General features: G+C 45.2%; 1 long non-coding RNA gene across 1 annotated transcript in view; it reads right to left on the bottom strand.

Annotated features, from left to right (window-relative positions):
• Window positions 1-10,971, bottom strand: part of LOC148220235 (uncharacterized) — a 57,798-nt gene extending 46,827 nt beyond the window's left edge. The window contains exon 1 of the long non-coding RNA XR_015799074.1: window positions 10,715-10,971. This is a non-coding gene — a long non-coding RNA (uncharacterized LOC148220235). The remainder of the gene's footprint in view (window positions 1-10,714) is intronic.
• Between the last annotated feature and the right edge of the window lie 3,120 nt (window positions 10,972-14,091).

Raw genomic sequence — 14,091 nt, 5'->3', positions numbered from 1 at the left:
GCGAGCCAATCAGACGCTCAAGCAGGTTTTGACTAAACAGAGCAGTTCAACTGCGTGGATGTCTCCACAGCAGAAGCTCTGCAAAGCCATGTTTACTATCAATTTCCTGAATTGTTCATTTGAGAACATGAGTCCATCTGTGGTACGTCACTTTAACAGTGGGAAACAGTTCAAGTTATCCCAACATCCTCCAGTCTTGATTAGGGACCCAGAAACCTGGGAAATCAAAGATCCCTATGAGCTCGTTACCTGGGGGCGTGGCTATGCGTGCGTATCCACTCCCCCAGGCCCTCGGTGGATTCCCCAAAAGTGGGTAAAACCGTATGTCCCCAAACATCCTGCTCCAACTGAGGGGAACGAGGAGCAGGTAGCTGTGGCTTCAAAAAGAAGACGGCGCTGGAAAAAAGAAAAAGAAATCCTCCTAAAGGATGACATTCCGGCAGATAGAGACTTTTAACAGGTTTTATAATGTTTGTCTTTCCTTTTAGAGAAAAGCTTCCCTTCTCTAGGTCCTGTGATGAACCCCATTCAAGTTCTCTTCCTGTTAACACTGAACAGTTTAGCAGCTGCATGAATCTTCCCTCAACCACATCAGAACATCTGGGTGACCCTGGCACACACACTCCAAAATTGTGCTGCTATAGATTTTCTCTTACTACTGCACGGACATGAGTGCCAGGAATTTAAAGGACTTTGCTGTATGGACCTGACCTCGAGAGCTCCTAACATCCATGATGCCCTCTGAAACATGAACAACTTGATCGGACAAGTGAAGCAAGAATCTGAAGATTGGTTCAATGAACTGTTCAAAAGCTGGGGACTCACAGGGTGGTGGGCAAAATCATAATTTGAATGAACCTAATATCCTTCTTTCAACTTTGTTAAACAAAAAACTGGGGGATGTTGCATTTCCGAGATGCATTGTAAATGGTACATTCCGTGACCCCTGCTCTGCCCTGTAGCTTGGTCCCTCTCCCCTCCTGGCCATACCGGGCTGGCTGGGATCCAATTTCTCCCCGCCCCCCTTTTCAGACCCTAGAAAAGACCTGTGCCCCCTGACCTCTCTTTCTTTCTCCCTCGCACTTTCTCTCTCTTTTCCTAGCTACCCACGAGAAATAAACCCTGCAACTTCATCAGGGGAAACAGCCTCTTTTGTTATCTTATTTACTTCCATATGGCAAGGGCCTGGGAGGCTTCACCCTAACAGCTGAGCTAGACCAGAGGAAAGGGTGAGGACCCCATTGAGGGCCAGAAAAAGCCTCGGATTACAAGAAAAACCTCTGTATGGAGCACAAAAAGCAGCCAATAAGACAATCATCATGTGGACAGAGAGCACAAGGGCTGCATTTAAACAGCTGAAACATTCCTTGATGTGAGCCCCAGCTTTGGGACTGCTGAACTTAACTAAGCCTTTTGAACTTAACTAAGCCTTTTAAACTCTTTACATATGAGCAACTGAATGTTGCTCTGGGGGTAATGGTGCAGCACCTTGGAGGTTGAGCTGTGGCCTACTTTTCGAAATAGCTAGACAATGTTACCCAAGGGTGGCCTGGGTGTTTGAAAGCTATGGTGGCTACTGGGATCTTGATACAAGAGGCCTAGAAATTCACCTTTGGGCAGCACACCGTAGTGTATGTACCCCATACAGTGATAAGTGTACTGGAACAAAGGGGGACCGTTGGCTATCACCTAGCAGAATGCTTAAATATCAATCTATTGTTGGAGCAAGATGACGTTACCCTAAAAACAACTTTTGTTGTTAACCCTGTGTCCTGGTTTAGGGCAAATTTGGGAGAAAACCTCCAAAGCCCCCCCCCAGAAGCAAACCCAAGCAGTCCCTCTCCCAACTGATTCAGCAAGAAATTTCCTTGGAGAGAAGTGGAAAAAAATTGTTTATTCAACAGGCAAAGCACTGCCCAGCACAAAAACATGAACAATATCAAACAGCAAAACCTCTCACCACTCTGAAGAGATGATAAATTCAGAAAGTCTCTCTCCTGTGGGTGGTAGCTCGGCTGAGTCTGTTATCAGTCCCTCCGGCATTGGAAAATGCAGCTGCCCAGGCCAGGCCCCAGTGGACCACAGGTGCAAGCTCCTGGTGCTCCCCCTGGGTCCCCAGTCCAAGGCAGGTTCAAATAATTCCAGGAAAAAAGGAAATAACTGTCCGGAGAACTTCTCTGCTTCAGTTAGTCAGAAACTAACAAAAAGCAAAGGAGAGCTCTCTCCACTGTCCGCTACGGTGACACAGTCCAGGAGGACAAGACGATGGAACTCCTATATCTGTGTTTTGAAAACAACTGCCTCAGGCATTCCACCGCTTCTCCTTCCCCCCCTTCACTCTCAAATCCAGCGTTAAAGGTACAAAACTTATTTCTGGGCTAAACAGATGAATGGGGATACAATTCAAGATCACAAAGTCACCCCAGAACATACCATCCCTTATCCCCATATCGTAAACTCGCTACCAAAACTAATATATATATTCTAACTCTGCACACACATACATTATGCATATACATATATATGGTATACAGCTATGTACAGACAACAGCAGTAACATTTAGCAAACAGTGATATTTGCATATGGGTCTCACCCAACAATCAGATCTCCCTGAGGTACACATCGTGTTCTTCCACCTTTCTACATTATCTACCATGTGCAAGCAGATCCCTGAACAAAGACAACCCCACTAATGGGTTTGTCTGTACTCGAGGCAGAGTTGTTGAAGGGTGAGTGGGTTTTGCTGACCACTCCCTGTCTCTCCAACTCACGGATCATTTTATGGATGAAAATCACAACATCTTGAGTTGTTCTGTACTGTCGGAGGTGCACAGTCGAAGTGGCAATTGGTACTTGTTGCTCGTCCCCCTTCAGAAGTCCTACTGTAGATGGGTTCTCTGACAGTCCAGGCAAGGTGTTCAATTGCTTGACGCCCTCTGTCTCCACAGCCACTATCCCAAATGCCCACCTGAGTCCCTTTGGGTCTTTGAAATACCCACTTTGGAGGAATTCTATGCCCAAAATGCTTGGGGCCTCTGGGCCAGTCACAATAGGGTGTTTCTTCCATCCATTTCCAGTTAGGCTCACCTCAGCTTCTACTAAAGTAAAATCCTGTGATCCCTCTGTCATGCCAGCAATAGAAACAGATTCTGCCCGCACATATCTTGATGGAATTAATGTGCACTGTGAACCAGTGTCGACCAAGGCCTCATATTTTTGTCTTTCAGATGTGCCAGGCCAACAAATCCACACAGTCCAAAAACCACGTTTTTCCCCAACCTCTACCTGGCTAGAGGCAGGGCCCCTCTAAGCCTGGTTATCCTTCTTTCCCTGGGCATATGTCTTGGAGGTTCCTTCAAGGAGATTGGACATGTCATCATTATCATACCTGGCAGTTCAGCTGTGGGCAACTGGAGCTGCTCTCCTTTTTGGTGGAATTTCCTCTCTGAGTCTTGCCTTCCTTCAATTCATGCACCCATTGTGCCAGAGCAGCAGATTTTCCATCTCATCGCCTCATGTTTTCTCTGCAATCACGCAGGAAGAACCACAGTTCAGCTTGTGGGGTGTACCTTCTCTCTTTATCTGGGGAACGTCTGTGTTGGGTACCAGAACCTCTGATCTGTACAGCTGAGATTTGGAGAAGGTCCTCTTTAATTTCCTCCCTGAGTTTCTCGTGATTCTCCTGTATCTTATCTTCTATTTTCTGCAGACATGTTTCCACAGCTGCAATTCTGGCATGTGTTGGGCCATGCACAGCATCTGCATATGCTCGGAGCTTCTTCGCCATATCAAGCACAATCTCCTCCCTTTCATCCAGCAGAAGCGTATTCTTGTGGCCCAAGTTGTACAAGTTTTCACCACATCACAGATGTACATGGTATCAAGTCTGCATTCCTAGTTGTTAGGTCGTCTGAGAAGATAATATCTGCCACTGCCATTTCTCTCAAGCATTGAATCCCTTGTTCTATGGTCTTCCACTGGGTTTGCTGTATATATAGTCTGCACACAGATATATTTGTGCCACACTTCCCAGGACTCATGCCCAGAGACTGTGAGGGTTAGCCCCCCCCATCATTCCTTGGTCGATAATGGGATCATATGACAAAGATCCCAAATGCCTCGCTTCAGTACCATCCAGAATTGTAGCCTCACCTGCAGCATCCCAAAGACAGACAGACCAACTAATTAAAGATTCATTAGGTCTTTGGGTGTAATAATTTCTTCGGCCACAAAGGTGTTTCGGGGATAAGGACTCAATAGCCCTTTCAGGGGAAAGGACTTCTGATCCTGTGTCAGTTGCTTTGACTTCTGAGTTTGTATCAGGAGCTCGCTTTGAGGGTCCTTCCCCTGGATCGTCATCATCTGGTTGGTTTTGCTGGTGTGCTTCCTTCCTGCAGCAACGGCCAGTGGCTTAGGCTCACTGTCGGCTTTAGCTTCAACCTGAGCAGCTGGGGTGTTGGCTGCAACCTGAGTGACTGGGGTAGCTGCTGATTTATCTCCGTGTCCCCTGCCTCTCTCTGCTGCCGTACGGTATCTAGCAGCATGCGATAAGCATATGCCAGGGCCCAGCTTACTGCAATGATCTTTTTCTCCTTAGAGTCATCATGGCACCTCTCTTTCAGGTATTTCCCCATCTCAGCTGGGTTCTGAATTTGGTCACATGGAAAGTCCCAGACTACAGGGTCAGAAAATTCTTTCAGGATTTGGCCCATATCCTCCCATTCTCCACAGCACTCAGGATATTCCATGCCTGGGTCTACTGCTGGGTCAGGGGTCTCATCAACCCCTCTAGAAATCTCAACCCTCATTCTAGAGAAGCTGAAGACTGTATAGAGGAAGCTTACCAGATTAAATACCAGGAAGGTGGTCTCTTTAACATTCTCCAAAAGTGATGTAACAGATTCAAAGGAGAAGGAAAGGAAAGGCTGAAAAGCCTCATCCCCTGCTCCTCCTCTAACAAACTGGGTGCATAACCATACATACCTTGAACAGACTCTAATACCTTTATAAATGTTCCATAAATCATTATCACCAAGCCCAGCACAATAGCTATTCTAATCAGTGCTCCTCTACTGTAAAAACTTTGTGTTAGGGACAATACTGGAGCTAGTTCTGGATAAGAAAATAAACCTAGGGACCATAAAGGTATTGCAACCTCAAAAAAGCCTAGGGACCAGAGACACATGAAGGCCTCCACTCCAAGAGACATTATGAATTCAAACAACATGGCTATTGACTGCTTCATCCCAATACAGAGTAATTACAACCAAAATGCAATCAGTACAGTTTTTTTCCACTTTCTCCAGTCACACGTTGGGCACCAATTAAATCTATTTGTCCTGGTTTAGGGGAAATTTGGGAGAAAATCTCCAAAGCCTCCCCCACCCCCCACCCCCCCAGGAAGCAAACCCAAGCGGCCTCTGACCAAACCAGTTTGGGAAGAAATTTCCTTGGAGAGAAGTGGAAAAAAACTGTTTATTCAACAGACAAAGCACTGGTGGAGTGCTGCAGTGCTGCGACCTTCCTGAGAAGCGTCTTTAGAAAGACGTCCTGGTGGTAATAGGTACATCCACGCTTCCTGGCCAAGTGATTCATCTCTTTTGTGACCCGCCTCAAGTGACACTGGAGAGAAGGACAGGAGCCTTGTATGGTGTTCCGCAGAGAAGTTTATTGACCTTCTTCCATGAAGGGGACCAGGGGCAGACTGCTCCGCTGCTGAGTAGAGACTAAAGTCTGGCTCAAAGACTGAGCAGGGAGTAGGGTTTATATGGGAAGACAAGGGGTGGGGTGAAGGCGGAAGGACCAATGGGGTACAAGTGATCTGCCTAGAGCAGGGAGGCATGCTGGGAGCGATTTTTCCCAACTACTACCAGGAGGGATAGCACTTAAGGTTATCCTCTCCAAGGGAAAGTGGCAGACTCTTTCTTAGTTGGCCCATTGGTCTCCACACTGAAGGATGTGCCTCTGGAGAATCCAGATTGGGAACTGTATACTGATGGAAGCAGCTTCATGAGAAATGGTAAGTGAATGACAGATTATGCAGTAACAACCATGAACAAGGCAGTTAAGGCAAAGGCCTTTCCACCAGATGTGTCACCACAGAAAGCTGAACTGATGGCCTTGACAAGAGCTCTAGAACTGAGTGAAGGAAAAAAGGTGAATATATATACTGACTCTAAATATGCCATCTGGAAGAGAAGAGGGCTGCTGACCACTCAAGGTAATGAAATCAAACATGCTGAACAGATCCTTGCACTCCTGCAGAGTATTTGGAAGCCTACAGATGTGGCCATTATGCATTGCAGAGGTCATTGAAAAGGAAAAACAACTCTCGAATTGCAGAATTGCTTGGCTGATGAAACTGCAAAAGGAGTTGCAGGGAAAGGCATTCTCACAGTGGTACCACAAAAAGAAATTGATCTGTCAGGGTTTACCCCAAAGTAAAATCAGAGAGATCACAAGTTAATTAAGTTCCTTAAAGCTGAAATCAAGGAAAGTGGGTAGGCTGTCACACCAGTGGGGCAGGTTGTAGTCCCACCCCTGCTTCTTTGGGACATAGCTTAGTAGGAAGATGAAGACACTCATTGGGGAACAGAAAATCTTTTGAAACCTCTGAAAAAGGTAGTAATAGGAAGCGGAATGACAAAAATTGTGTAATCTATACGAAGCAAATGTGAAATCTTCTGTCAAAACAATCCTGATATGAGCAAAAGAGTAGTGCTAGGGGCAACAAAGGCCAGAGATCTTCCTGGAGATTATTTGAAAATAGATTTTTCTGAGTTACCACGCAAAGAAGGATACAGGTACTACTGGTGTTGGGTGACACCTTCAGTGAATGGCCTGAAGCTTACCCCTGTTGTACTAAGACAACAGAAAAAGTGGTAAAAGTTTGTCTTAGGTTGCAATACAGGATGTGACCAAAAGTATGCATTCTATCACCATCTGTTGAAAACAGATGGGGCAGTGATCCTTATCTCTCAGGGAGGTATTCTCTGCTAACGGGCCATCTGTTAAAATCAGGTGGGGCAGTCATCCTTATCTTTTCCACAACCCATCCTTCCTCCAGGAAGATATCGTCTGTTAATGGGCTATTGAGTCCCACTGTATGGCTGATAAAATTACATCATCCCATTGGGTCCCACTGTATGACTGATAAAATTACATCATATCATTAGGAGATGCTCCAGACAGGGGGAGGAGCCAAGTCTTTCCTACCAAGATAAAGACTGAGATATGGAACACCAAGGCAGACTTTTTCCACTGTATTCCAGAGGAAAATCGGGACCTTTCCATATCATCACTGGACCTTTGGAGGAAAACTGCACCCTTCTACAGGAGCACTGCTTCAACTGAACCATATCTGTCATCCAGGAGGACTGCAGCCACCATTTAATCGGACTGCTACCAACACCCTGACTGACAGGGTGTCAAGTTGTATTCTGACTCTGTCAGTGTTTTTTTTGGGGGGGTTTGTTCTCTGTAATACTGTATTTCTACTTTAATTTTCCTAGCAAAGAACTGTTATTCCTATTCCCATATCTTTGCCTGAGAGCCCCCTTAATTTCAAAATTATAATAATTTGGAGGGAGGAGGTTTACAGTCTCCATTTTAAAAAAAGGCTCCTGTCTTTCTTGGCAGACACCTGTCTTTCAAACCAAGACAAAGTTTTACTCAATCACATAATTCCAAGATTTGGGGCTCCTTTGTGGTTGTCATCAAATAGAGGGCCACACTTTGTTGCAACAATAGTGGGTGAGGTTAGTCGAATTCTGGGAATTGTTTGGGATTTGCATACTCGCTACAGACCCCAGGCAAGTGGCAAAGTTGAGCATATAAATGGAATCCTCAAAACACAGATTAGCAAAATTTGTCAAGAGACATATATGACATGGGTTCAGGTATTGCTTGTAGCCTTACTGAGAATCTTCATACAACCAAGGCGGAGGGACAACATAAATCCCTATGAAATATTGTATTGCAGGCCATATCAAAGTCTGCGTATCCCGTGAAAAATTCATATGAGGGGGAAAATTGGCTTACAAAAGTATTAAATGGCTTTAAATTCCACTTTTCAGAAGCTCTAGAGATTAGTTGTGATGCCTTTTCCTGGTCTTAAAAATTGAGAGCCAGACACGGTTAAGGGAAAAATGGTTTTTACCTCCGTATTTAATAAGGATCCTTATGGTACATCACTTTGCCAAGGTGGAATGTGCCAAAATGTACACACAGGATAAATCACGCATACAATTTATAGACCTTACAAATTAGCATATCTAACAAAGATGCCCTAATGAGAGGCTTGAATGAATAGCGTGATATCTTCCCATCCCCAGGAATTCCCCTCTGGATGGGCCAAATCTCTAGTTTACAGGATATGTTCTAGAGGGGGCCTTGATTTTCCAAGATAGTGTAGGGCTTTCTGGCCTCCAACTGAGAGGCCTTTAGGATGTTTGGTCTCCTGGACTAACAGAATACTGGGACTATGCTAAGTTATAAGACTTAAGGAATTATAAGTATGCATGCTAAGAGCACTGAGGATACATAAAAGGTATATAAAAGAAAAGGCAAAAAACCATCTTGGCATCAGTTGTGTTATCCAGACCCAAAGGATTGGACAGGCCTGCTCATCTGTTCCAGCCTGGAGATTGGGTCTATGTCAAGTGGTTGGTGATTGACCCCTTGTAAGCTAAGTGGAGGGGACCATTCCAAGTCCCACTGACTACCCTCACTGCAGTAAAAATCACTGGCAAAGTGCCCTGGCTCCACTAATCCAGAGTTAAGACCTCTGCTCCTGAAACAACTGGAAAACAGAGACTGATACAAATGAAGATGATGATGTGGTTTAAACTGTTCTTTTTGTGTTTGTTATCTGCACAGTTGGTAATTATGACTGAGGTTTGGAGCCAAAAATTGCATGTGACGCTAGTCTAAACTGTATCCAAAGCTCTTCATAAAAACAACTGTTGGATTTGTACTCAATTGCCAAGAATTGATGGGCATAATAAATGGCCGTTGATTGGTGTTTTAATGAATGAGACAAACCGTTATAAGAAGTGGGAACGAGTCACTAAGGTCTATCTGCCTATAACCCTAATCAGCTGTCCTGGTTTTGCATTAATTGATATTTTTGGTGAGGAGGGAAGGAGGCAGCCACAGGAGTGATTTTCTAAGAGAAGTTGCTAAGAGCTTCCTCTGTGCCTGGCAAAACCAACGGCTGGCTGGCTCTGAGAATAGGCATGCTGATAAGCCAATTAAAGAGCTGAATACACCCCCGTGAGATCCACATTTTAAAATTAACAAACCCCCAGAATATCTCTTGCTTCCGGCTTCTCAACAGGTAACTGGGCTGGCCGGGTGTAGCAATGTATCTGAACAGTCTAGGCCATAATCTGTATTGAGTGCACCAGCCAAACTATATTGAGTTGTTTTTCTGCATATTTAGCTGTTTTTCTACATTTCTTAGTTTAGACCATTGTCTATAACAGGTGCACTGGATGAGCCATTTTTAGGTGTTTTTCTGCAGCCTATCAAACTTTCTGGAACTCTTCAAGGCTACTGAAACATAAATTGTGCTAAATTGGGAGAGAATAAGCTGAAAAACAGAATATCAAGATTAGAAGACCCAAGATAAAGGTGGGCGGTGATGCTCTGGACTGCAACCAATCATCTTACCTGCAGGGCTTGTGCAAGGCGCGTGGACAAGATAGAGGCACCAATCATAAAATGCATGATCGCATGAACAGTAGTTTCAGAATGTATAAGTAGGGTTAAAAGTAAACAATAATTTGGCTTCTGCATAATCACACTGATTTGCTGTCCAGAAGTCCTTCGTTCCTGCATGCCAGTGACCCGACGATGTGATACATCGTACAGACCATCGGACTCTTTGGACTTAGTCTCTGAAGGGGGTTCGCGGATTGAAAAAGCACAGACCCGGTAGCAGCAGGAGCCGGAGACCGGCTCTGAGAGAATTGAAGGAATATGGGAGAGAGAAAACTCCTGAGAGCGGCTTGAAGAAAGCCCGTGGAGCACGGGAGAGAGAGAGATTCCTGAGAGAGGCTCCGAAAAGAAAGCGTATGCTGCGCAGCGGAGAACTCTGGTAAAAGGTGAGCGACCGGGGCTGAGAGGATGGGAAAAAAACTGTTGGAAGAAGAGCAGGCAATGTTGAATATCCTCCAGCGTATTCTATCTATGAGAGCAGTTAAATATGACCCAGAGGGTCAGGAAAGAGGATTTTCTGTTACTCCTAGAAGTGTTTTTGACACCCTCTAGTGGGAAAGGCTGGGCGTAATTCTTTGGGATGCCGTGAGTGACGGATCAAAAGAAACCAAGGGACTTAGCACGGTGTGGAAAGTAGTAGTAACAGCGCTAAGACAATTGAAAGCAGAAAGAACGGCTGCTTCTAGTGCGGAAGCGGCGTTAGAGCCAGGCGACCCTGGGGCTGCCATCCTGGCGTTTGCACGAGAGTTCTTTGGGGGGGAAGATACAGTAATCCCGTCCTTACCATCAGCAGTCCTCGAGACAGAGTCGCAGGCTCCGCAAGCAATCTCAGGCAGTCTGTGTCGGAACCAGAAAAAATGGAAATAGACACCTCCCTACCTTCGCCAGCATCAGATTTACCTACGGGGTGTCCCACGGTGTCCCCTGAAGAGTTAACAGCAGCCCAAGGAGGACAGGTTTATCCCCCGTTAGCACCTTTGCTGCCCTACTCACCAGGGCTCAGTCAGTGCAGGCATTAAAATGCACATTGCGGGTATTCGCATGCAGAGCGATCGAGCCACTCAGAGGAAGAAGAGCGCTGGCGGCGGGAGAAAGAGTTAGCAGAACTGAGGGCTATAAGTGGACCAAAAAATCAGGGAGAGAGAAAAAACCCGACCTCTTTTAATTGAGGAAGCGAGAAGGGGCAGTGGTTCGGTCGCAAGAGCTGCGTATCGCGGTGCCAATCTCCCAGATCGCAGTGCCAGCGAGGATCACCAAGTTCGGTTCTCGAGAGAAAGTAGTCCCGAGAGAAGGTCAGTTAGTTCCGACTGATATCAAGGAATGCGAAGAATGTCTGATCCCCTGATTCGGTCTGATAGTCTGGAGCATACGCAGCGGCGGGAAGAAGAAAGAAGCCCAGAGCGAATGAGAGAGAGCGCTGAACACAAAGTTCGATTCCTCAGACATGATACTGGGGAAAGGGTCTTTTTTCCGATCCACTACTCAGCGGAGGTGGCACAGGCTCCAGTATTCCCCAGCGGTGGTGCGGGTTCCATCCCCCCCCCCGCGGATGCAACAACAAAAAAAAAAAAAAAAAAAAAAAAAAAAAAAAAAAAAAAAAAAAAAAAGGGGGGGGAAGACAAAAGTGGTTTTTATAGTTTTACTGGAGGAGTTCAAAATTATCTGTGTGCACTGTAGAACAGTTATAATGGTATTGGTTTTTACTATAATAATTAGAAATTTATATACTAAACAATATTTACAGGCAGGTAATGCTTCTGTCCCCTTAATTCGGGGAACCCTTTCTTCACAGATGTTTTTGGTTAGGTGCTAGTAAAGCAGCAGTTAACATTTGGGCCCAGACTTGTTTTAGTTTAGGGTAAATTTTGGAGGAAACCTCTGAATGAGGTTCTTCTAGGAAAAAAAGAAAAGATCCAAGCAGTCTCAGCACAGCAGAGGCCAGAGACCAGTCATGAGGCCAGAACTGCTGCTGCCCAGGCCCCTGAGATCCTGGCACACCCCCGCCCCCCAGCGCAGCCTGAAATATTTCACCAGGACTGCTTCGGCCACCCCCAGCAGAGATCACATGACCATCCACAGGCCTAAACAGGATATTAACTCTTTTAGTGCACAGATGAAACCTGAAAACACCAATCATCTCTCGAGTGAGAAAAAAGGAAATAGTGAAGATACGGAGACAACAACATGAAACATGAAGGTCAGTAAGGGAGTCAAATACCAGATGGGAGGAGAATGAGGAGATGCCTTAGTCTTGGGCTGAAATTCATTTTGTAAGGCCAAGGTGATGGACTATGATACACTGAAATATCACTGTAAATCATTGAAAAGCATGGGGTGATGGAGCATTCAAACTGTAGACATGAGTACAGGCACCCATGCTGAAACAGGCAAATATTGAAATAGTTGTGATCCAATGAGAAGTTTGAACAGAGAGGCAAGAGTGAAGACCCTTTGCCCCCAGGGAAGAAGGACAAGATCTCTGTTCCCAGAGACAAAGATTATCTCAGAGTTAGATGAAGAGAACAGAACCTTTGCTTCTGAACTGCTCATCCTCAAAAGTGTACCCCATTAGCCAAAGATTGAGCCCTCGAAAACAGTTATGGGGAAAGCTGTAGGTCGAGAGGAGGAATGTTCACATGGCGAACAGATTTCCATTTCCCAGACAGCTGATTCGCTGTGACATTGAAGCCACAAGAGAACTGTTTTCTTATGGAGAAGTCTCCATGGCATGGCAAGAGAGACTCTCCTCCCTACGTGAACTGAAGAAAGACTATTTTAGAGGTGGTAAACTGACTGAAAGTCCCTGATTTTGTCTCTTTACATTGGCAGCAGGTGAGAAAAGAGGGTGTGGGGGAGAAGTGTTCATGATGGTTTATTCTGATTTTCTTATTATTTTTCTTTTAGTTCTGTTAATAAAGTTTTCTTTATACTCTTTGAAGTTTGTACCTTGTTTGCCTTCAGTAAGAGACAGTCCCAAGTTTCCCTTATTTGCCTCATGACCGTCGCAAGAAGACCCCGAGGACCCCTACCCACTTCAGACAGGAGTTCTGGCCTGGTCGAGGTGGATGCTTGCCAAATGACTGTAGGTGCGCTGTGCTTGTTGTGCTGAGCTGTCATGGTACACTGCTCTCGAGTAGGCACTAACTGAAAACTGCATGTTCTGCATGTCTACACCTGCTTCTTGGAGTACCTCACAATAGTCCATAAATCTCCCCTCCTCTTGGCCAGAAGCCTGTAGGAATGCGATAAAATTTTTGATCTGTAATATTTAAAGACAAAACAGTCACCAGCTGACGCCTGGTTCCCATCGAAATCTCGCCAAATGTTGGGTTTCCCTGATGTGGTTTGGAATTTTCGAGGACGATGGGGTTTGATGTTCTTTGCTTGTCATCATTGGGGCTGGGTGGAAGGCAGCTTTTGGTTTGTTGTCTTCGCCCAGAGCTGAAACCGGGCTGCATTGGAAGTTTTTTGGCTGCTGTTGTTGTTTTTGTTGCCTTTGGGGTTTGTGGTAGTTGTTGTGGGGGTTTTGGGTGGGTGGTTTGTTTGGGCAGTCTCTGATAAAATGTCCAAGTTCCCCACAGTAAAAACAACGAGCATTGTCTTTGGAGACCATCACTGCAAAGGCTCCAGAGACTCCATTAGCAATGCCCTTGGCAACTGCTTTGGCCACCGTGTTTTCAGTGGACATGTGGCCTGTGCAGCTTTCCACCATCTGCTCGATGGTGGGGTCAGTGTCTATAGGTAAAGCTCTTAAAATGGTTTTGCATTGTTCATTTGTGTTGCTTAAAGCAAGTTTTCTCAAAAGTTCCTTTTGCGCTTCTGTGCTCTCAATTTGTTTTTCAAGAACATCCTTGAGCCTGTCTACAAATTTTATAAAGGTCTTGTCTATTCCCTGCTTGATATTGGAAAGTTGCAAGCTAGGAATAGAGTCGTCAGGGGTAAGGAGGAATGAGGTTTTTGCTGCATTAGCAATGTCCTGCAGTGTTTCTTCAGGAATAGAGTTTGCTTGTTCTGTGAGTTTAGAAAATTGGTTTTCACCAGCAAGTTGTTCAACAGTGAAATTCTGTCAACTGGGATCTTTTAAATACTTATCAGATAGTATTTTTAATTGTTTTTTCCAATGCCTTTCCCATAACATAAATTCAGCCGGTGACAGAAGGCAAGTAGCTAGATTTTTGAGATCATGGGGAACCATCACAAAAGCAGCAAAAAAGGCTTATAAAAAAATTCTAAAAATGTGTGCTGATCTTTTGCAATATTTGCCAATTCTGTCACTTTTTTCATGTCAGTGGATTGCCATTCTGCTCTGTTTGAGGATCCTCCTCTGCGGCCTCGTTTATAAATCACAGGAAAGGCAGAGATTCTTTGGG

The sequence above is a fragment of the Sturnus vulgaris genome, chromosome W (genome assembly GCF_052056855.1).
Source record: "Sturnus vulgaris isolate bStuVul1 chromosome W, bStuVul1.hap1, whole genome shotgun sequence".
Classification (NCBI taxonomy): domain Eukaryota; kingdom Metazoa; phylum Chordata; class Aves; order Passeriformes; family Sturnidae; genus Sturnus; species Sturnus vulgaris.
This window is presented reverse-complemented; position numbering and strand designations above follow the sequence as displayed.